The 24,343-nt window shown below is 39.2% G+C and overlaps 1 long non-coding RNA gene across 1 annotated transcript; it reads left to right on the top strand.

Moving 5' to 3' along the window:
- Positions 1-9,007: 9,007 nt before the first annotated feature.
- Positions 9,008-22,859, top strand: LOC129626801 (uncharacterized). The gene is made up of 3 exons (XR_008702219.1): positions 9,008-9,028; positions 14,761-14,871; positions 21,477-22,859. It is a non-coding gene; the product is annotated as an uncharacterized LOC129626801 (long non-coding RNA).
- Positions 22,860-24,343: the final 1,484 nt, after the last annotated feature.

Raw genomic sequence — 24,343 nt, 5'->3', positions numbered from 1 at the left:
GAAATTCTTATCTGCATGGCAAGGGAGACATCTAATTACCAAACATCTATTTTTCTTATTGGCCTGTGAATTACCTTCCTCACACTTGAAACCCTGGGTCCCACTCCACTCCTTAGTTCAGGATAATATGCACGCTTCAACTCCCTGACTGTCTTTGAGATCTCCTATTTTTTATGGAGCTCCCAAGTGTACAAAGTTCCATTTTTTTCTTATATTAATCTATCTTATGTCAGTTAAATTACTAGACCAGCCAAAGAAGGGTGGAAGGAAAATTTTTTTCCACCCTAGTAGTTCTGACTCTTACTTCTTATTGGTTGTTAGTCTAGGTAAGTTGTTCCCCGCCACTTCCCTGGTGGCTCAGTGGTAAAGAATCTGCCTGCAATGCAGAAGATGTGAATCCGATCCCTGGGTCAGGACGATCCAGCGATGAGATGGAACCGGCAACCCATCCCAGTATTCTTGCCTGGGAAATCCCATGGACAGAGGAGCCTGGTGGGCTACGGTCCATGGGGTCGCAAAGAGTTGGACACAAGTTAGTGGCTAAACAACAAGAAGTTGTTTTCAACTGTCTGGCAACATTTTTTTTCCATTAAAAAAAGGCAAATTGGCTTTATTCATTGACTCAAGAAGGAGGCAGCATCCCATTTAGCAAGCAGAACGGCGTTCAGAGGCCTTGCACAAGATGATGGTACATATCTATAGGTAGAAAACTGCATAGGTCGCGAAGGTTGTTAGCAAAAGAAAAGAAAGGATTGCTTCAGGATAGCTCATCTTCTTTTGCAGGGGGGGGGGCAGGGGGCAAAGAATGGCAGGAGTTTTATTATTTCCTGACTAGAATCAGGAAATGCCAGTGGTTTAAAATTCCACTCCTGGGAGAGGTGGAAACTGCAGTTAGATTGGGTATTAAGTCTAGGTGGGGCTTACCACAAATGACTCCATTTTGAATTTGTGTATTTCTTTTTAACAATTCACCCCTTTTGATCAAACTCTCAACCTGAGAGATGTGATAAAAATGTAGGCCTTGGTGTCACCCTCAGCCACCACTAGGTAGGCTCCGTAGTCCTCTCAGCTTTATTGGTCTTTGATGTGGTGTCCATTGGTCGTGGCTTTTTGCTTAACCCTTGTGATGGTCACAGGTTATGGTTCCAGTTCACAGTCTCTAAGTCAGTCATTCTCTTTGTTCCCTTTTTGAGCTTCCTGTAGCAGGGTGATCGTTTGTCTGGTGGTCAGGGGCTTTGAAGAAGCATTTAAAGCTTTTGAGAGAATAACACATCAGGGGGATTTATTATCATAACTATAAGCAGGATAATTCCCAAGGTTTGAAGTATACTTCAGAGTCATACCTTGAAGTCTCAAACCAATCAAATAAGTCAAAGCAAGACCTTGTTGAGAGAGCCACTTTCTTCTTCTTCTTTTTTGCCTCACAGCTTGCAGGATCTTAATTCCCCCACAAGAGACTGAACCTGTGCCCTCTGCGTTGGAAGCATGAAGTCTTAACCACTGGACCACCAGGGTAGTCCTCCTGGCAACATTTTAAATTATTTACATTGGGGAGTGCTACTGGTATCTAGTATTGGAGGATGAGGATGCTATTAAACATCCTGTAATCACAGGATACCCCGTGACAACAAAGAATAGCTCCACTAAGATCAGAGTCGAGAATGCAAATGGATGATAAACACCTGTTTAGATAGAGAAAAATAGGGTTGAATGGCTCCCAAACCTAGAACTGAAGTGAAAGATGCTTTTTTTCTTTTTTAAATATATTTATTTTTTATTTATTTTATTTATTTATTTGTCTGCACTGGGTCTTAGCTGTGGCATGTGGGATCTAGTTTCCTGACCAGGGATGAAACCTGGGCCCCTTGCATTGGAGTGTGGAGTCTCAGCCACTGGACCACCAGGGAAGTCCTAAAGATGTTTATTTCTGAGTTCAATACATTCTGCTTTGCTTCTTTTCTTCTCTAAATTTTGGGCAGAAATGCTCCCTTCATTTCAAGATTCTAATTTGTTCAAAATTAACCTAGGGTATTAGCCAACTGTGGGATCCAGGTCTGCTGACATGCATACCTTTACTTCTCTCTTTTAAAAACAACCAGAAAATAATTATTATATTTTGGCTGCACAGTGTGGCTTGTGGAATCTTAGTGCCCTGACCAGGAATTGAACCCTGCACCCTGGGCAGTGAAAGTGCAGAGTCCTCTTCCCTGGATGGCCAAGGAATTCCCAAGAACCAGATTATTATTGCTCCTTCACTTAAATCTTATTCTTCTTCCCTGCCTTATGATCCAGAGCAGTTAATAACTTTAAAAGATGTCTGCAACCACTCCATTTAATCTAGTGGGTGGAATAATTTTGAGGGGGAAACAATAGCTAATTTCCATTTTCATATTGCATCACAAAATGATGCACCTCCCGGTGTCTGTTAAAATGATCCTGACCAACTCATATCTACCTTCAACACTAACGCCTCAAAAGTAAAATTGCTATTTTGTACATAACCTTATGCCTCATAAAAAAGATACTGTTATATCTATTTCAAGATTTTCTTCAATTTTCAGTTCTTACATAAGGAAAGAGTTGTTTGGTGACACCTGCCTAAGTTTTCTTCTAGCTGTCTATATATCATTCTATATCATTTTCAATATTATGTTTTGGCTTTTATTAATCATTTTTCCCATGTGTGTATGTGTATGTGTGGCATCATTAGAAATGCTTAAACTATGCTAATTGGGCACTTTGGGCTTAGTTGCTCAGTCGTGTCCGACTCTTTGTGACCCCGTGGACTGTAGCCCACCAGGCTCCTCTGTCCATGGGGATTCTCCAGGCAAGAATACTGGAGTGGATTGCCATGCCCTCCTTCAGGGGGTCTTCCCAATCCAGGGATCGAACCCAGGTCTACCGCAGTGCAGGTGGGTTTTTTACCGTCTGAACCACCAGGGAAGCGCGTTTTAGCTTAGTAACACTAAAACGTTTGCTTATGAGCTTGTTGATGGCAGGGGCTATGAATCTCAGAGGCTGTTTTATCACAAAGTTCATGAAGCTAAAACCTTAGGGTGCCTAGTAGCTATAGTTCCTTCTTCTAAGCCTCATGTTCACCTCTAGGGACTTGGGGAGGAAGAAGCCTTAGCCACACACGAAAGTCATGACCTGCTGCTTTTGACTGGAAACTTTGGAAGCAAGAATACTATTTGAATAATTTAGATAAGAAATGAGGGTCTGAACTAGGACCCAACAAGACTCAAAGGAATGAAAATAATACATGGTAATTTAGAATTGCTTTTCATATGCATTGTGTGCTATTGTTTCCACTTGGCTTTGTATTACATGAAAGGAAAAAAGTTCACACTAGCTTAAATTGTAAAAGGAACTTATTGGGTCAAAAGAATTGATGCTTTGGAACTTTGGTGTTAGAGAAGACTCTTGAGAGTCCCTTGGACTGCAAGGAGATCAAGTCCCGAATATTCATTGGAATAACTGATGCTGAAGCTGAAGCTCCAATACTTTGGTCACCTGATTCGAAGAGCCATCTCATTAGAAAAGACCCTGATGCTGGGAAAGATTGAAGGCAGGAGGAGAAGGGGATGACAGAGGACAAGATGGTTGGATTGCATCACTAACTCAGTGGACATGAGTTTGGACAAGCTCCAGGAGATGGTGAAGGACAGGGAAACCCGGTGTGCTGCCATCCATGGGATCACAGAGTCGGGCACGACTGAGCGACTGAACACCAAAGTTGGTTCAGATGTGAAAACTCCAGGGCCAGTAATAACATCAAGTGTGTCCTGTTTCATAACTCAGGCCATGTGGTGACCACAGCCCACAATCTCTTCATCCCTCTACTCTACCGTCAGTGGGGACTTCATCTCTCATCACTTCCCTGAACGCTAACAACTCTAGACTCCTCTGCATCACTAAATTAGAGCTGCCTCAGTTTCAGGCTTCATGTCCTTGCATAACTTTGTGTTTCTCTTTAGGAAAAATCATAGGAAAAAAAAATTACATACAAAGAAGCCTACGTTTTAGGTTGCAAAAGGAAATCACAACAAACTACAAATGTTAAAAGCTGACAAATATCAGATTATTACAAAATCAGCAGCATACTTTATTATTAGTTAACTGGCTGGTATATATGTCTAGAATATCTTCTTTCTACATGTTAGGCTACATAATCTTTGAACAGGACTCCCCAGGTGGTACAGTGGTAAAGAATCTGCCTGCCATTGCAGGAGACCCAAGATACCTGGGTTCAATCCCTGGGGTGGGAAGATCCTCTGGAGTACGAAATGGCAACCCACTCTAGTATTCTTGTCTGGAAAATTCCATGGACAGAGGAGCCTGGCAGGCTACAGTCCATGGGGTTGCAAAGAGTCGGACATGACTGAGCACACAATCTTTGAACATCTCTTCAAATGATGATTTTGTAATATTTTCTGTACAGAATATAGAAGTTAATTCAATCTTTCACCTATTAGAGTTGATTTTTAAATTTTATTATTACTTCCAGCTTATATAAATTTTTTCCCCTACTGTTTCACAACTTGTTTTTGGAACTATCCCTTTTGCAAATTCCTCCATAGTTTCTTGCTTAGGTGAAGTATGAATATTTGCTGTTTCCAGAACACACCAAACACTTTTGTATCATTAATCACAGTGTTCCTCAAACTGAGTGTACTATTTTCCTTTCTTGGCTTTTTCAGAAGCTTGTTAGCATGTAAGTTGCTTCCTTTTTGAAGCCCTCTGAGGTTTCCTTACCTAATTTCTATGTCTCCTGCAGTGTTACTGCACTCTGCCTGCACTTCTCTCTCAGTATTTACTTTACTTTGCCTTTTTTTTTGTTGTTGTTGTTGTTTTAAATTTTTTGGCTGTGCAGTGAGGCATTTGGGATCTTAGTTCCCTGACAAGGGATTGAATCTGCACCCCCGCAGTGAAAGTGCAGAGTCTTAACCATGGGAATGCCAGAGAAGTTGCTCCTTCTTTTACAGATGACAATCTATGGGATATCTCCTAAAAAGGTATAGACTCTTCTGGGGCAGAGGCTGTGTCAGTTTCTTCTATGTTTTCCCCACAAAATCTGGCATAGTCCAAGGAGCCCAGCTTGGCATGACTCATTTAGTGAGTCCTTATAGGTATTTCCTAAAAAGAGGTGCCTAGCTACCACCCACTTTGACAGTCTTAGGTTCTGAACCATTAATCTTGACTTCCTTAAGATTACTGGTGCTCTCATCTTTATAGGATATCAACTTTTACTTCCCCCCTTTTCCATTCTTATCTTGCTCTTTGGATGAAGGCACTTTTCATTCAATAAATGTTTATTGAGCCCCTTCCAGGTATTGGAACTGATGCCGAATAGATACCTGGCCTCTGTGTACTGGTATCTAACCAAATCTCAGAGACAGATTTTTGGGTGTAGTAGAAAAAAAATGGCTTTATTGGTTTGCCAGGCAAAGGGGGACAGCAGCCTCCTACCCCTCAAAACTGTATGTCCCAACCTGGGAGGATTTGGTGAAGTGTTTTATGGCAGTTGTTCCAGGACAGGGTTGCTGATAAAAATTAGAGTGTGTGCAGGGCCTGCACGCTTTTAATCTGGTCCCAGGTGGTCTCCTCTGGAATGAAGACTGCTGTGGTTATGGCTCAGTCATGTCCAACTCTTTGTGACCCCCGTGGACTATAGCCTGTGGGCTCCTCTGTCCATGGGATTCTCCAGGCAAGACTATTGCAGTGGGCTGCCATGCTCTCCTTCAGCGGATCTTCCCAACCCAGGGACTGGTTGGTTCCCAACCCATCTCTGTGGTGTCTCCTGCAGTGGAGACAGATTCTTTACCACTAGCCCCACCTGGGAAGCCCAAAGAATGCTAATATCTTCCATTTGTTGGGGTTTTAGCTCTGTTAAGAGCTCAAAGATATTGTTATGTATATCCCTTGAGGGAGAACCAGGGCTTACCTGGGGGCTCAGATGGTAAAGAATCTGCCTGCAATGAAAAAGACTCTGGTTCGATCCCTGGGTCAGGAAGATCCCCTGGGGAAGGGCATGGCAACCCACTCCAGTATTCTCACCTGGATAATTCCATGGACAGAAGAGCCTTGTGGGCTACAGTCCACAGGGTCGCAAAGAGTCGGACATGACTGAGTGACTAACCCTTTCCTTTCCTCTCCTGTATCCCTGATTAGTAACTGTTCAAATCTGCCCTTTGGATGTTAGGGAAGGTTATGGGGACTGGAGTCTATTCTCTACAAGAAATGGGAGGCACTGAGAGGCTTCTGTGCCCAGGAACCCCATAACGTCCTGCTTGGTTTCACAACTAGAGATGAGCAAGCAGTTTAATCTCTGCCTGCATGAAGTGCTTATTCTGGTTGGGGTCGGGTGGTAGGAGTGGGAAAAACAAACAACAAACAAGTGAACAAATAAATACATGAGAACATTTCAGAGTGTGATAAGTTCTAAGGGAAATAAGCCAGGAAGATGTGATACAGAACAATGTGGTTAGGTGGTCAAGAGCTGAGTAGTGGGGAAGGCTTGACTCAATAGGTACTTATCTTCTCTACTAAGGTCACTAGAGTTGTCTGGGGTGATGCCCTTCCTGACTCCCCAGATCCCATGTCCCGTTCTTGGCACTGCCCCTGATGTTGTGAACAATAGACATGGGGCCGAGAAAGGCTTGTACTCTTGAAGTGGAAGCATCCATTGAATGTAGTCAGTGCTCTGCTGGGAGCTGGGCAAGGTCTCTGAGGAGCTGCAGTGCTTAGGACTCATGATATGCTACACTTTCTCTTCTGGGTGATTTTTTCCAAATGCCATGCAAAAGGAAAAGGAAAGGAACAAAGACTGAAAATTCTGTCAGTGAAAAGATGGGAGACTCCAGATCTTTTTTTCCTTCTGTAGGTCTTGATTTGATAATAATCTTGATAATTTGTAAATTGCTATTCCAGCTTCTTAGTTCTCCTGTGCCCATTTTTTTTTCTTCTGTTTCAGCTGGCATGTGCGTTCTCTTTCTCTAAATTAATCAATGGAATATGGAATTCTAATTTATTTGGGAAGAGGTATGTCAGTCTTACTCTGAGTGATGGTGGAGATGGGGACAAAGAGCCTAATAGGTGGGACTTTGCCTTATAGTCAAGGATTTAAGGACAGATAAGTCCAGGTGGTTCTATGTAACAGCACATAAACACTGGGAATGACATCTAAAGATGAGAAATAAGAATGGGATTTTCCTACTTAAAGCTCTAGCTTCTTTGGGAAATGGCTTTATAGTAAGCATTACAGGGACATTTCTTGCTGAAATCAGGTGCAACATAAATGGTATTTTCCTGAATTATAATTAGGAATAATTTTGAATTCCTATAATGGAAAAATGCTGTCTGTTATTCATAGTTTTTCTTTTTTTTTAAAAAGAACACTGGAATTTCAAAATCAACTGGTTTCTGCAAGTAATAAATGTTCATGAAGTTACACTCATCCTAAAATAAGGCATTTTGCCACAAACTGATTGATCCATACACATTACAGTGAGCCATCTGTGTGAGTTTCCAGGACTTTACCTTCGCAACTGTGTCTAGCTCTTGCATTGAGGTATTTTTGGCAGTCATTCTCCAAACAAGATTTGTGCTTCAGCACAAGTAGATACGTGATTAATAGAAGTTTAAAAATATGTTTTTGCAAATTGCTTGCCGCCCCTCCCCCCTTTGCCAATTTGTCACCTGTGCTAAGTGGATACGGAGACAATTTAATGCATACAATTTACCACAGACTTGAGCAAAAAAATAAATTTGATTCTGGAGCACCACAAATTACAGAATCTCGGAAATGAAAAGAACACTGAAAGGTCATCTGGTTTGTCCTTCTTCATTCAGACAGGTTTGCACTTCTCATTATAGCCTCGCAAGAATCTATCCTAATTCCAAAGACATCCTGGGAAGCCGATTTCACCAGCTCTCTCGTTATCGCTAATGTGAAGCATCCATCACTTGTAGAAAATTCGTCTGAAGGACATCTAATTTCCTCACACTGGAGTTTATTCACATTTCCTTTAAATGAGTCTTCAGTGATGACCGCATAAAATTTCTGTTAACCAACTGCTCTAGGGAAACAAAATTGCGGAGGTAGTGCTTATAAAGCTCTCAGAACAGGGTGTGGCATGTAATAAGCCCTCTGGACACGTTGCTACCTGCTAGGTCATTTCAGTCGTTGTCAGACTCATTGCAACCCTATGGACTGTAGCCCACCAGACTCCTCGGTCCATGGGATTCTCCAGGCAAGAATTCTGGAGTGGGTTGCCATGCCCTCCTCCAGGGTATTTTCCAAACCCAGGGATAGAACCCATGTCTCTTATGTCTCCTGCATTGGGAAGCAGGTTCTTTACCACCAGCAGCACCTGGGAAGCCCTCCGGACACGTTAGTTGCCAGGATAACAATTATCATGATCATCACTAGAGAAGGAGAGGTCAGAGTCCCTGTCTGGTGATAAAGGAACATGAAGTCATTTTGGGATTATCTGTTTTGCCTGCCTGGTGGTAGTTGACTTAGCTATTGTATCCTGGCTCACTAGAAAGGAGTGTGTAATTAATTGTTGACATAGGAGCGGGCAGGGGGCTAGAAGGAATGGCTACACTTGAGCCAGCTGTTTGCCACTCCCTGATGATGTCTGCAAATTCTTTGGGGGCAAGGAGCCCATCTTACTAGTCTTGAGTTCCTGGTACTTAGCATAGTGCCTAGCACAGAAAGACACAGTATGTAATAAACACTTACACACTGACTATTATAAAGATCACTCAACAGAATATTTATGCTATCATGTGAGTATGATTGGGCTTTCCAGGTGGCCCTAGTGGTAAAGAATCCTCCTGCCAATGCAGGAGACATAAGAGACTAGGGTTCAATCCTTGGATCAGGAACATTCCCTGGAGAAGGAAATGGCACCCCACGCCAGGATTCTTGCATGTAGATTCCCATGGACAGAGGAGTCAGGCAGGCTATATATAGTCCATTGAGTCGCAAACAGCCGGACACAACTGAAGCAACTGAGCACAAGTGAGTATTATTCCTGTATTTCAGTATGGTGTTATAACTAAAAAAATTGTTTTTCTTGTATGTACTGCTGTTTCTCAGGTCAGACCTATTTCTGTTTTTGTTGTTGTTGTTTTGTTTGTGTTACTTTGGCAGCACTGCCAGGTATCTTAGTTCCCCAGCCAGGGATCAAACCTGTGTCCCTTGCAATGCAAGCCCAGGGTCTTAACAACTGGATTGCCAGGGAAGTCCGGAGGCCTCTTTCTTTCTTTTTATTTTAATTTTTTACTAAAGCATAGTTGATTTACAATTTGCTAGTTTCAGATAGTTGTACAGCAAAGTGCTTCAGTTATACATATATGTAGATCTATTCTTTTTGTGTGTGTCCATTCTTTTCCAGATTCTTTCCTCATATTTTTTAGCCCTCTGTTATCCTCCGCTCCCCACTTTTTTTTTTTTACTTTGGCCAGAGTGGGCATGGTGACTGTGCTCTGAAGGTTATCTGTGAGTTACAGAGACCAGAATTAAACCTTGTGTCTTGATACATCGTTGAGCCTTGTGATGAATTCTGTGTCAAGCTCTGTGCCCATGCTTCCTGGTGGCAGGCTGGTTTCATTTGTATGTGAAGCATGATGAAGTTCAAAGTCAGGGAAGGTTTTACAGGGTTTCAGCCAATGGAATCAGAGGCTTTCACACAAAATTTTTCCCTGATTATGGTTGTTGCCCACTTTGCAAATAGAGCTCTAAAGTTCTTGCCAGGGAGCTTCATAATCTTAGAAAACCATCAGAGGAGTCATACAGGTTGAGAAATGAAAATACTGGAGCTCAGTTTTGGCTCTGGCACCCTCTCTGCTATTCAGCATCAGCCTAATTCACATTGTTAACCCATCTGTTTTCATGAGGTTCGATATGGGAAGGATGGAGAAGGAAGGAAAATCTTTTTTCATTCGCTCAGAGGAGATGCCATACTATTATGTCTCTTCCCATCTCCATCATTTTTGTGGCCCAGATTGTGCACTGTAGGGTTTATTTTTCTAAGGCTGAGGGTGGAGGCTAAATAGGATCCACTGGAGCAGAGAGAAGGGACCAGACCAAAGTGGTGAGAGTTTAGCCTTCAACCAGGTCAACAAGGGGGAGGAAATGAAGGTTGCATCTGTACCATATCTTGTGAGAGAGATGGAATTCTAGGAATGGGTGACTCTACCCTGGCTTCTCTCTTAGTCTGTGTTTCCTGAACTTTCAGAGAAGTGCATGTGTGCTAAGTCATTTCCATTGTGTGTGACTCTATGCAAACCTAGTCCTCCAGGCTCCTCTGTCCATGGGATTCTCCAGGCAAGGATACCAGAATGGGTTGTCATGTCCTCCAGTAGAGTTTGGAAATGGAGTGTGGTGGACAAGATTGAGAAGCTCACATGGGAGACGATTTGTATTTTCTTCCCTGGCTATATGGCCCTTACCCAGTGCCCACCCTCTGGGTGACCAGAGAAGTCAAAGGACATTTTGACTGGAAGGGCCACTCCTGCATGATACAGTTAAGCCTGGAAAGAGTGTGGGTACAGTAGACTTTGGCGGTCGTTCCTTCCTGACCCACAGTTTGGACCTTGAACTTCAACCCAGAGGGAAGGGCTCTTGCAGATTGATTGGTGAGCACCTTGCTCCTGGTTGAATTCTCAGAATCCAGCGCTGAGTTTCTCTACATCACCTGCCCCAACCTCTTATGTCCAGAAAAATGCACCTTTTATGTACTTCTTCCTCTGTTAACCCTGGAGGAGGGCGTGGCAACCCACTCCAGTATTCTTGCCTAGAGAATCTTCATGGACAGAGGAGCCTGGTGGGCTACAGTCCATGGGTTGGAAAAAGTTAGACATGACTGAAGCTACTTAGTTCAAACACCGCTTTTAAATGAAATGACGACCAGGAGGGGGCCCTCTTGCTTTAGGAAGATGGTGGTGATATTTGAGCTACAAGGAACACAGGGAGGAAAGTTTCATTGAGTCCAAGGCCAATCGAGTCTCCTTGTCACTCTTCACCCCTCTATCTTCAGGACAGGGGTTGGGTGTAGAGACCAGGCACTCGGCAGCTATGGCTGTATTGGGTCACAAATATGATGGTGACATTTTATTTAATATTAATAGCCATCTCTTATTAATTTAACTCAAGAAAGTGTCCTTGACTTTAAGAGCAGGGAAATACTGTTGTAGAGAGTTCAATCTCTCAGGAAGTATCATCCTCAAAACTTTTAGACTATTAAGGAAAGGTCTTTCAGGTAAAGACTGTAATGCATGTCCCCAGGGGTCTATTAACAAAATGAGGAAATTTTCTTTGATGGAAAGGCAGCATAGCAAAGCAAGAGGGTTTTTTTGTTGTCATTGTTTGTTAGCCGGTAAGTCCTGTCTGACTCTTTTGTGACCCCATGGACTATAGTCCTCCAGACTCCTCTGTTTATGCGATTTCCCCAGGCAAGAATATTGGAGTGGGTTGCCATTTACTTCTCCAGGAGATCTTCCTGACCCAGGGATCAAACTCTTGTCTCCCGCATTGGCAGGCAGATACTTTTCTGTTGGGCCACCAGATTAATGCATGTCCCCAGTGCTCTATTAGCAAACAAAATGAGGAAATTTTCTTTGATGTAAAGGCAGCATAGCAAAACAAGAGCTGGCATTGACCTTGTTAGGTAGTTAGAATAGGAAAAAGGAGTCCAAAATGGTGGTGGCTAAAAGACAAAGGGAAAAGCCCACAAAAATAGAACAAAGGAAGGTCTGCGGACCGGAGTGAGGACCTCAGGCAAAATAAACAGCACTCCTGGCTAGCCCAATTTACATAGGGCAGGCCCAGGGGGAGGAGAAAAAAACATAAAAAGAGGAGTCAAAATTGGGCTGGGGGGCCTCTCTTTTCCTCGTGTCTTTTGGGTCTGCATGCCCTCATGCCTTAAGGATGTATTTTCCTTTACTTTCTAAATAAAACTGAGCTGTAACACGGAGCTGTAGCCCTGGTCCATCAGAGGGCTGTAACGCTGGTCTGTCTGTTGCTTCACATTTTTGTTGCAACAAGACAGAACGGAGGAAATTACACACTCCCCTGACAACCTCAATGGTCAGACATCTAAATTCTGTAGCCGAGCTGCCTGGGTTCACGTCCTGGCTTTACTAGCTGTGTGACCTTCGGCAAGCTACTTAACTTCTCTGTACCTCAGTTTCCTCTTATGTAAAATGAGGATGTTAATAGAACTAGTATTGTGAAATTTAAATAAATATATGTATAGGACTGGACACATGGTAAGTGCTGTAAGTGAGGGACAGGAAGGCCTGCCATGCTTCAGTCCATGGGATCACAGAGTTAGACTCGACTTAGCAACTGAAAAGCAACAAGTGCTATATGAGAGTTTATTAAATAAATAAGCCTCTCTCCTTACTATCTGTTCATCTCTTACGTTGGAGAGTCTGACTCAACTGGTAGTCTAGTCATTTCTCTCCCTGGCCAGGAAAGATGGGCTTCCCTGGTAGCTCAGCTGGTAAAGAATCCACCTGCAATGTGGGAGACCTGGGTTCAATCCCTGGGTTGGGAAGATCCCCTGGAGGAGGACATGGCAATCCACTCCAGTATTCTTGCCTGGAGAATCCTCATGGACAGAAGACCCTGGTGGGCTATAGTCCATGGGGTTGCAAAGAGTCAGACATGACTGAAGTGACTAAGCACAGCACAGCAGCCAGAAGGACTGGCTGTACAATCTGTGGGGCCTAAACAAAATGAATATACTGGGTTCCTTACTGAAAAATTATTCAGAACTTCCAGATGGTGGCAGCAGGGCATTAAATTGAGTGCCAGGCTCTTCTGAATATCCATATTTCCATGTGACTGCTTGAGTCACACACCCACAGAGCTGATTCTGGGGTCAGAAATCAAGACTTGACTTACCCAACAAGGACTGACCAGATTGGTTTTAGGAATGGCAGTGGGAGACTGTCTCAAAATTCTTTGACGATCTTACCCTAGTATTTTGCAAGGTCATGTGCACTGAATTTTTTTTTTTTAAATATAAAGCAAGTGATGCATTCATAGGCTGTCTAAAAGGATTCATTTGAGAAGAATACTTTAAATGGTAATGGATCCAACTTTTACTTTTTGCCAGGCTTTGCAGTTTTATCCCTTACTTCCTCCAAAAAGCTCCCTGGCCTCAACAGTCAGTAATGAGGTGTTGAGAAACCATGGATTGTTGGGTGGCGGGCGTGGATGCCATGCTCAATGTGAAGTGGCTTCATGCAGAGAACTGAAATGACACAGATGATTCATTTACACATTTATTTTCTATCTTGCTTATTCTACCAGACTGGAATGGAGAACAATGCTAGCAATTTTATAGACATTTGACATAAGGTAAACAAGTATTTTGATGTTGAACAATTGTACAGACTACTACATGCATATAAGGATGCCGATTGGTGCAGAAATATTGAGTTGATTAGCAAAACTACTGATACAAAAATCACATTTTCTTTTTATGGAGTTAAAGTGCAGAAGATATGGGAACATTGATACAAACACCATTAAATGGGAGAGAAAGGCATTGTATTAATGGTGCAGGATGGACAGCTGCACAAACACAAGTATGTGAAACCGTTTCCTCTTTACAAAACTGAAATAAAGACATCTTGTTTGCAAATAGGATGAAATAAAGCATGTTGAGGCAGATGAATGAGACTAGACAAAACTTACCACTTATGCATACATAAGCTCTGGCTTCTATTGAGAGTTTGTATTAAAAACATTTCAACATAGTATGAGATGAAATGCTAACCCTATTATGTGTGTAAACCGGACAGGATAACCCAACTGAGAAATCTTCAAAAATAAAATACTTGATTGTGCTTCTTTTCCCCTGCAGCGTTCAGAGCATTCATAGATAGTATGAAAACCCTCTAAAACATTAAAGTTAATAAAAGATAGTGATGCTTCATGTGACAGTCCCTATAAATCTAATACCATATGTAACTTGGAAATATGAAATTGTATTACTTAATGTATATGGTAATTTTAAGAACTATTATTTAACTTTGAATTTCTGACACTATATTCCTTAGGTTTTAAAAATTGTTATGAGTGTTTTTTTAATCTGGGAGATGTTAGGAACTCATTAGACATTATTAAAATCTCTACAGCTTGAGACAAATAGAATCAGGTTGTTTATCAACCTATTTTACAGGGAAATCACCCACAATTATTCCCAGGAAGGCTTTTTATGTGCATTAATTACTGATACTTTTATAGCTTCACTGTAAGTTTTCATAAAATTACTTTGTGAATATTCACAGAATTGTCCTGAGTTTAACCAGAAGATAATTCTAACATTAAATATTGAATTAATGAGTTTGGGGAGTTAGACACATTGTTTTTAATAGTTTATAACTCTAGTTAACCAAAAATGCATAATATATGACTCTGGTTAACCCAAAACCCAGTAAATTCAGGCTCTACCTCCTGATCCTAAAAGCACTCATGTCCACATGTACACAGACCAACATGACTGCCTTCGCAAAAGCCAATCAACTTTTCAAAAAATGTACACTATAAACTTCAGTTTCCTCCATTTAACTCACTTGGAGATTTGCCTTTCTCTTTTAGTTTTTCTTTTTTTCTTTCCTCCTCTCTCTCCTTCCCTTTCCTTACCTCCTCTTCCTCCTTCCTACTCCCCACATCCCTCCCAAAATGTTAGCCTTTGAAAGTCTATATATGTTTATTTTATATATATCTGACTTTAGCTTTTGAAGACTAAAAAGAAAATAACATATACTTGACACTGGACATCACCAGATGGTGTCATTTCTGAGGAATGTCTACTTTGACTAGTGGGAAGAGCTAATGTCAAACAGGTAAGCCTTCACCACACTATTCTCCTTTCATTTTACACATAATAGTGGTGAAAGAAACCATTTAAGGCAGGTCTACATTGGCAATGGGAAATAAATTAAGCAGTTATCTGGAAATATCAGCAGCTAATGCTCTTTAGTTCATTAACAGACAACACTTTTTAAAACCGAATTTCTCGACATATTTAGACTATGTAGATATGATGTAGAGATTTGTATTACAAGCCCGAAAAGACACGTAAAAAATACAACTTCAGTATTTTGCAGTAGAGAATGCACAGATCAAAATGGTTCAAACAGTGAGCTGTTCCACTAAAGGTGTTATTGCACTGCCTCAGACCTTTTTTTGGCTAGATATTGAGTAAGCAGTTTAGAGTTACTTTTGTACCGTGGTCTATGTATGTGATGCCGTAACATAGTGTACTGACATAGTAAGATGAGACAGTCATACTGGCAGCTTTAAAAAGCAGTAGACATGAACAGTCAACACTGAGTTTTTACATAAGCTACATAGAAGCAGGTAATAAATACATTTAGTGAGCTGGTTGGGCAGCATAATGCTTTATATGAATATTATTTAATAAGCTAGGAACTTGATTTTTTTAGAAAACAGGTAGGAATACAGTATTTGTTAAGCTATAACTAAATAGTAATAAAAGCTAAGCTGTCATGCAGTTATGCTTTAGAACATGGGTTTTTTTTTTTTTAAAGCATCATAATATGTTGATTGAAACCCCAAACTAAGTAATGTGTTACACTAAAGCTTTTGTAAAATTACTAGGCAAAGAAGCAAAACCAAAACAAAATACCCAAATAAACAAAATTTGCTAAAATCAAAGTATTATTTTCTGTTTACCAATGACACATACTGGATACTCTGAAAGCGAAATTTTACATATCTTGGAAATTCTTTTGCAGAGTCAATAGAAGATTGATCCAAAGTAAGTCTGTCTTTAGTGCAATGTTCAAGTTAGTTGCACTCCCCTGTTGCACAGTGACTGCCCTGATTTGGCTAGAGGAGTTACATTTAGTCAGTGTAAGGACTAGGCGTGCAGCATTATTTGTAGTCCTTGGTCATCATCACTTACAGGAAATAGGGGCTCAAGTTAAATTTTTGTAACTTGAAATTATAAATAAATTGAAAGAGAAAACAAGCCTCCTTCTCTGTTACCTTTCTTGGTCAATAAGGTTTCAATATAAAAGAATAATAAATGATGACAGTCTATACTTTTTTTATTTTAAAACCAAAATCTAATTAAGAATATTTGAATTCTGAAAGCTTTTGCTTTCATTTCGGTTTAATCTGGTAAATAGCCAATTATGGTAAAGCTGGAATAAAATTCAGTTACGAATTACTTTATGAAATACATCCTTAGGTTTACAAGTGTTTAAAACATAAAAATGGAGTGATACATTGATATTCACATAATGACTAATCATGTTTAATTCTGTGGTAATAGGATGATGTAAAAGACTTCAAATATATAGTATCTCTAAAGTCTTAGTAATTGTAGGAAGCTGATATATCTTTAGAAAAAATTGACATTTGTCTACTGAATATTAAAAATCTAAGGCTGCTAGGTAAAAAAATTTGCATTACATAAGTTTTCATAGCATGTTATTTGTCCAAAAAATGTCAATCTCTCTTTAAAGCCACATGAAATGGTTTCATATATAATATATGTATACATATATATATAATATATAGCAAATAAAATGCTGTCTATTTTATGGTAACAGTGAGTAAAAACTTACATTTACACTCATACACACATGTAAAATTTTGACTGTTTAGGAAGACATAGAAGAATTTTAGAAGACTAATTAACACACAAATGTGAGTTGAATGCTTTCTTTTGAAACACTGAAATAAAATTCCTCCTATTTGTCTTCAGGTATTGTGCTTGGTGCTTTACTATATACTACCTCATTTAATTTATAATAGTCTTTAAAAAAACATTTATAATAAGATGAGAAATATTAATTTCAAATGACCACCTAAATATATTTTTATATAAAAAACTTAAATTCTAATCCAAATATGACTTATTTTTCATTGGATGTAGAGTAAAGCACTATTTTTCAGTATGGCCTTCTGTCCATATCTAATATCCCCTGTTAAAGTTTTTTTTTTAAGTTGCCATTATGATTTTGGCTCAAGAACCATATTGAAACTACCATACCAATATCAATTTTCCCTGATGAAAATGTTTGTTAGCACTGAAAATAATGAAAAGGATAATACTGGTATTTCCTTTTTGTATACTTCCCTGAAAACACACACTAATTGGTTACACACAAAATGTTAGTGGAAGTTTGCATTTAGGATGGTATCTTGTGATAAGTTAGTGAATGGGGCACCATTTCTCTCATCAACCTAGAGGTTCAAGAAATTAATAGAGGCTTTAACAATTATTGTTCTTTGTTAATAGTAGGAGAAAACATTGTGTCATTGCTTTGTTGATCAAATCATATTATGACATGGTGTAGAGAGTTCTTTTGTCCTCAGGCTTCTCCAAGATTAATGACCTTGACTTTGGGCTCCAAGTTGCTATTGCCCCTGGTTCATTTGGTCCTGCCCTTGACTTGACCCTGAAGACCTGTGTAACCAGGCAGATCCGAGGGAAGGATTGCTAGTGATAACTGCAGAGAAGAGAGGAATGAAGAATCTGGATGATCTGATATGAGATTTGATCAAAAAAATCTGTTTCAGAATCAGGAAGATGAAACTTGAAAGGAAGGTGGAAGGGAGTGAGAAGATCAAGTCACTGCCACAGATGGTTTCCACTCTACATCCAGGGCACAGAACTAATATTAGTAAATTGCCCAATAACCTTCCCCTTTCAGCTCTTCCTCCCACTTCCCTCACTCCTTCAAATAAAACAAAGCAAGCAAGCGGAACCATAAGCAACAATATGAAACAGAAAAGCTTTTGGATTGAAAGCAAGGTGTTAAGAGCAGACATAGTCATTATGCAGTTAAATGAAAGGTTTTATTAAAAATGCTTCAGTGTGCTAATGGTACCTTATATTTACTTAATATACCTTTTTATACATTCAGTGTTGAATTTTTAATGTTTTAATATGCTGCTTTAAAACTGTTTAAGTTTAAATTTGGCTATTGGACAAACCCAGTGTTTTATAAGTTGCAGGTTTTTTTTTTTTTTTTTCTTTCTTTGGCTTTGAAACAAATAGGAAGATTTTGTAAATTTTTTAGTGAGATTTTCATAATATATACACAGTTGTTACTTCTGGTGATAATATTTTTGTTGGATAAGTAATTTGGGTACTATTAGAACATATTACCTTCTGTGTATCTGTTTGCTTTCCAAAACTCCTCCCCATTTCAATGAAACATTATGTGACTATAATCTGGAGATTAAAACCACAGCCTAATCCATATGCTGCAAATAAGAATATTAGGAGCATCTTGGTTTAAAGAAAATGGCAGAAATCTGGCTGTAATTCAATTTCTGGCCAGTACCCACAGATATGGCTTGGAAGTTTAGAAGCACTTGGTTTTTGCCAGGGTAATTCAGAGGTACTTCAGGTTCTACCTTAAAGTAGAATGGAGACTGTGGATTTGTCCTTACAGATTTGTGATTCTTAAAAAAGGCACCACTTTGAGTGCTCTTCTGTCTTTTCACTAATGGCAGAAAGGTCAATGTAGCATTTACTAATGTGTATTCAGAGTGCAGACTAGGACACTTCTAAACGTTTAGTTAAACTTGTGACTCTTGTTTTAAATTTGGAGACAGCAGGTAGAACCACTTTGAAAGTGCTGTGCAGAGGGTGGCAACGATTTTCTCAGATATTTTAGAATAAGAAAAAGAAAACAGAGAAATGATCACTGGAAAAAAAATAACTTGGTTGTGATTTTGACTCTATGCACGAGTAATGGAAGGTGGAAAATGGTCCAGAACTTTCTTTCAAGTCCTCCTTACCCCATCCTTTCTTGGCAAATGGAATTCCACTTTCTTTCAAACTGACCACTAGAGGGCACTCAACACAGACTGAAAAAGCAGGACGAGCGGGCTCCTGACATCCTTTGGGAAATCTGTGTATTTACCGTCTGTTGCCAGTATTCTGTGTCTATTTCCCTGAGTCTTAATTTTGAAAGTCTGTATTGCTTGGTATTCAATCTAAAGTCTTTTTAGGTTGAAATGGAGCAAAAATAACAGAAAGAAAACCTATTCAGCTATATCACTTGCCAGCTTGCCCACGATGGAAGGGAGATAAACTACATTGCTAGATTGGCATTAAGCTTTCCTTACCAGCAGGTGGTGATGGGTTCTCCCACAGCATACAGGCTAGGATTTAAACAAAATCAAACAGAACAGTTAAGGGGTATAAAAACAATGATTTTTCAACATTGTTTTTTTGCCAGAATCTTATATCTTTTGGCTGAAGTGGGCAATATCTACACTAAAATAAATTATCACTAACTTTCAGACAGCTACTATAGTGTTAAGCATGGATGTTTAGAAAGCTTATGTGGTGGTCATTCAGATTCTAGACTAAGGAATGAAAATAAATAACAAATCTGAGAAAAAATAAAAGTGGATTACAGAAATTCTCAGACAACAAACTCAAACATATTGCCATACTATTTCCAGCTCAAGCTATGGAATTAGATTTCACTTGGGAACATAGTCTCTTTAAATATGAAATCTCTGCTACAGTGTGAAACTGAGGGAATGAGCTGTGCATAAATTAACTTCTGGCATAAGGTAGACAGTAAATGTTTGTTTAATGAAGTATTTTACCCCAGAAATATGGAAATATCTGTTAGATAATAAGAACTAATTTCTTCAGGAGAGAGATTAAAGCTGGAATTATTTCAATCGCAAATTTCATGTTAATAAGCAGTTTCAATTACATACAAGAATTACATACACACACACATACATGTACCAAATATAAATTTCTTGGCTTAAAAACACATTTAGTTTACCTACCTATTTCTTAGTCCTTCTTCTTTTTGGGGGGTATTTGTATCTTTTGCTGGCCTTGGATTATCTCACTACTAAAGACAATTCCCCACCTTCCTTTCTTTGTATGTATATTTATAGTTTAAAACTCTTTTAGACTTAATAAGGAAGAGATTATGCATTAATGGCAATGGTAAACAGGTTTATGAAATTAAGTCAGGCTATTTTAAAAAGTCAAGTAGAAGCAATGGTAATTGACATCACTAAAGAATAGCATTATATTACAATAAGTGCTAACTTTTATAATATAGAATGTTCACCAAGATTTTGGAATTGAGACCTTTCCCCTTTCTTATTAGGGATGGGCCTTCGAGTGTTTCCAATTTTTATTTAGATTTTGTAGTCTCTTCTTTCTTTTTTAGTTCTGTTTTGGTGAGGGCAGTTGAAGTGGGAAAACACCCAATAGATTTTCAAATTCACATGGACCTAAGTGAATAAATCCCTTGAGTCAAGCTAAACCATTTTTGATTTCTGAATTTTAAACACTTTCCATTTAGAAATTCAGAGGACTAAATACAGAATATTGATAGACTGCTAAAATGTTGCCTATAGTCAAGGGGAAGTAAGAAAAAAACATTAAGATGCTTAGTTTTTAACCAAATAACCATCAACAAACTATTAAAATATAAAATTTGCTACAGACTTTTTCACCGGTATTAAATTTTGCTCTACTTATTAGTGATAGACTATTATTAGCTACTTTGACAAGTAATATATCTAAGAATTATTTTTCAATTTACAGGTAATAGGGAAAGAACTCATAGCTTTACTCGATCAGATTAACAATTTGTTACCTCAAATATAAATTTAAACTGTCATTCAGAAATAATTATGCATCAGACTTCCATTCATACGATCCATTTATTTCTTAGGAAAACAGTTCTTTGGAAAAAAACATTTCACTTGTTCTTGTCACATACTTCCCTGGTTTGATAACTGAATGATTTTTCCATATTTAGAAGAGATACTTTCCAGTAACCCAAACGATCCTCAGCCTGGTTTTATTATTAGTTATGTACTTTTTGACCACGCCACATGGCATGAAGGATCTTAATTCCCTGACATGGCATTGAACCCATGCCTGTTGCAGTGGAAGTGCAAGAAGCTTGGAATCCTAACCACTGAGTGCCAGGGAAGTCCCCTCAGTCTGGTTTTAAATGGGTAGTAAGTCCATGAGGCTGGGGGCTGTACCCAGCACCAAGCACCAAGCATAATGCCTTCTATAGAATATAGGAGTGCTCACCTCATGTTTACTGAATGAATGAATAGTGAAATGCCAATCAAATTCTATTAGACAATATTTTTGAACTTAGATTCAGTCATTCTAAAGTTCTTTATTTTTTTCTAGAAAATCAGTGACTTCCTTCAGTCTCTGCCTAATGTGTATATCATGAGTAATAAATCCTTCTCTTTAACCCAGAGATGTGCATCTTATGACCAGAATTCCAAAAGGGCAAATGTATGTGCTAAAGACAATCAATGTCATTTATCTCAAGTCATTAGCATTTGGCATGATCTACTGCTGCTTTAAACAAGCTGTGTGACAATAAATACACCTCTGTTTTTATTTTCATTATTTTGAATATTAATAGAGAAAAAACACTCCTTAATTCAACAGACTTTCCTGTAGTTCACTGGAACACTGGATGTGAAGCCACAGGATGTGAATGAGGTCTCGTTCTACTCTTCATCAAGTTCAAGTGTGAATCTGAAGAAGATTCATAACTTCCCTGGTCTTCTATTGATAAAAACATCTGATTCAGAAGGCTGTGCTGAGGATTGCTGCTAAGTCACTTCAGTCGTGTCCAACTCTGTGCGACCCCAGAGACGGCAGCCCACCAGGCTCCCCTATCCCTAGGACTCTCCAGGCAAGAACATTGGAGTGGGTTGCCATTTCCTTCTCCAATGCATGAAAGTGAAAAGTGAAAGTGGGGTCACTCAGTCGTGTCCGTCTCTTAGCGACCCCATGGACTGCAGCCTACCAGACTCCTCTGCCTGTGGGATTTTCCAGGCAAGAGTACTGGAGTGGAGGATTAAACATGACCAAAAACTCTAAAATATTCTACATACTTTTTTTCTTTACAAATTTCAAGAGAAAATAGTTGAGTTGTTGACTTTCCTCATGTCTACACGACTAAGATGCTTTTGACAAGAAATTAATGGGAACAGACACTTGGCACATCCTCATCTTGTTACCAAATCCAGCTCATATCAGGACAGTGCTAGATCTAAATGCTTGCTTCAGAGCTGTTGGCTGTGCCCCAGTGAAGAAATTTCTAGTGGAAATGTTTAGAAACTAATTAAATGAACTCTAGGGAGTCTGGGTGTCACTCTTGCATTTGTGATCCAGCCCAAGATGTATATCCATGTACCCATTTCTATCCTCTTATGATCGATCTCAAGCTTTGAGTTAAAACAATCTTGTGGCAATTTACACCCATTAGGATAGTCAGCAGAACTGAATTAACCATACCTGGAACTGTGTTATTTTGAGTTCTTTCAAATAGCCTTTCCTCATTGATGTTTGTCCCTGGTCTCTGAGCTAGGTGATAATGAGTGGGCTCTCCCAGCAGCGGAAACCTCCAGGGTCCCTCAGGGAGTCAGTCTGTGTCCCTGCCACTTAAACAGTGCTTCTCAAACTGGGGGTGTATTTTCCAGGGAATACAAAAAGAGGTATATAAAGTTAAATGAGTATCCATTTCAGTAGTTGGTGAGTACTGTAAGAAAAAACATCAATTCTTTTATATTGAAACATATGCTATGAAGTAAAATGCAGCATTTTCATGACTTTTTAACATAAAACATAAGACTTTGCAAGATCTCTGTGCTTGGTATATTCCCAGACCAGTCCAGGCAAATACGTTCATCCTCTGCATTAGAGGCAGTTAGTTCACTGAAAAGGTTTAGGACGCAGTGCACAAGAGCATTCCAGGAACCCTTGGTGCTTTCTTTCGAAACAACAAAGTAAAAAAAAAAATTTTTTTTTTGAGGAATGTTTTATTTTTTTCCTAGCTGAAGACGTTTGGCTCAGAGGGACTAAGAAGAATCAAAGGTTAAATTTACCACAGGAGGTTCTCCAAAATTCTTTAAAACTTAAAAAAATATATTAACAGAAAAAAGCTTTTAGGGAGAAATCTTTTGGGGGAAATGTCTAGAATTCCTTATCTAGGAAAGATTTTTAATATTAAGCATTCTGGAGCAGGATTCTCAGGTAGAAGTCCTAATGGACACAAGACAGGTTGGCATTAGTAAACTATCAGATAAATTTTAAAAAATGAGATTCATCAATACAGAAACATCAGAAAATAACTGCTTCATGAGACTATGTAAAGAAAATAATTTTCATGACTTATTTGCTATTCATCTAACAGCAGATATATCTGTTTACTTGAAAAACTATATATAGAAAATTCAGACACTCTAGTTTTACAAAAACTGAGCGATAGGTAGTTTTAGACACTGAAATAAGTATGACTAATGTAAATATCAATGATTAATGACCATACACTCTTAAAAGTTGTGTTTTGAAACAAACATAAAAACCATTAGGAAATTCTAGTAAGAACAATGAAAAAAATGCTTAAAATTACTTTTAGCAGTACGTGGATTTCAACTAAGATCCAACCTGGTTTTCTTATCTAAAGATATAATGACCAGATTTTGTTAATAAAGACATGTTATTTCTTAGAGCCTTAAGTTTGATTCTAAATTTTTGGGTTGTCTTTTTCTGATGTGTTTTTTTTTCCTTTAATATATAGAGTAAAATTTGGAATGTTTTTCCTTAAACAAAAAATTGTGCTTTAAATTTGGCCCAGAATTTTCCTGTTTCCCTGAACTATACACCCACACCCACGCAAACATCCATACACACATACAAAATATATAATTCGGAGGCAAAACTTGGACATTCCTGAGAGCTCAAGGAATCACATTAATTTGAACTCTTAAGGTAACTTAGAAATAATTTGTCTTAGTTTTTATTGGAGTAAAACTGAGGCTAAGAGAGGTTTTCAAGATTCACCCAGGATTACCCCGCAGGTAGTTACATTTCTGGAGCTAGAGCTTTGATTTCCTGTAAGGCAAAGTGGATCCAAATGAGCTGGCTTCTAGCACAGTCTGAACCAACAAGATAGCCACCAGCAAATATCCTGTATTTGTGTTGATATGACACTCAGGCATGTCCAACTCTTTGCGAGCCCATGGATGGTAGCCGGCTAGGCTCCTCTGTCCACGGAATTTTCCAGACAAAAAAACTGGAGTGAATTGCCATTTCCACCTCCAGGGGATCTTCCTGACCCAGGGATCGACTCGCGTCTCTTGCGTCTACTGCATTGGCAGGCGAATTCTTTACCACTAGCGCCGTCTGAACTGAACTGAGCGCCAAATACTGTTAACACCTGTGCATTTCGCGGCTCTCAGTAAAAATGGTGGAAATATTGCTTTCAATCCTCCACCACTTGGGGGCGCTGGAAACGTGAGGGTGTG

This window comes from Bubalus kerabau, chromosome 14, assembly GCF_029407905.1.
Source record: "Bubalus kerabau isolate K-KA32 ecotype Philippines breed swamp buffalo chromosome 14, PCC_UOA_SB_1v2, whole genome shotgun sequence".
Taxonomy (NCBI): Eukaryota; Metazoa; Chordata; class Mammalia; order Artiodactyla; family Bovidae; genus Bubalus; species Bubalus kerabau.
Note: the sequence above shows the minus strand (reverse complement) of the source record. Positions and strands in the feature narration are given on the sequence as shown.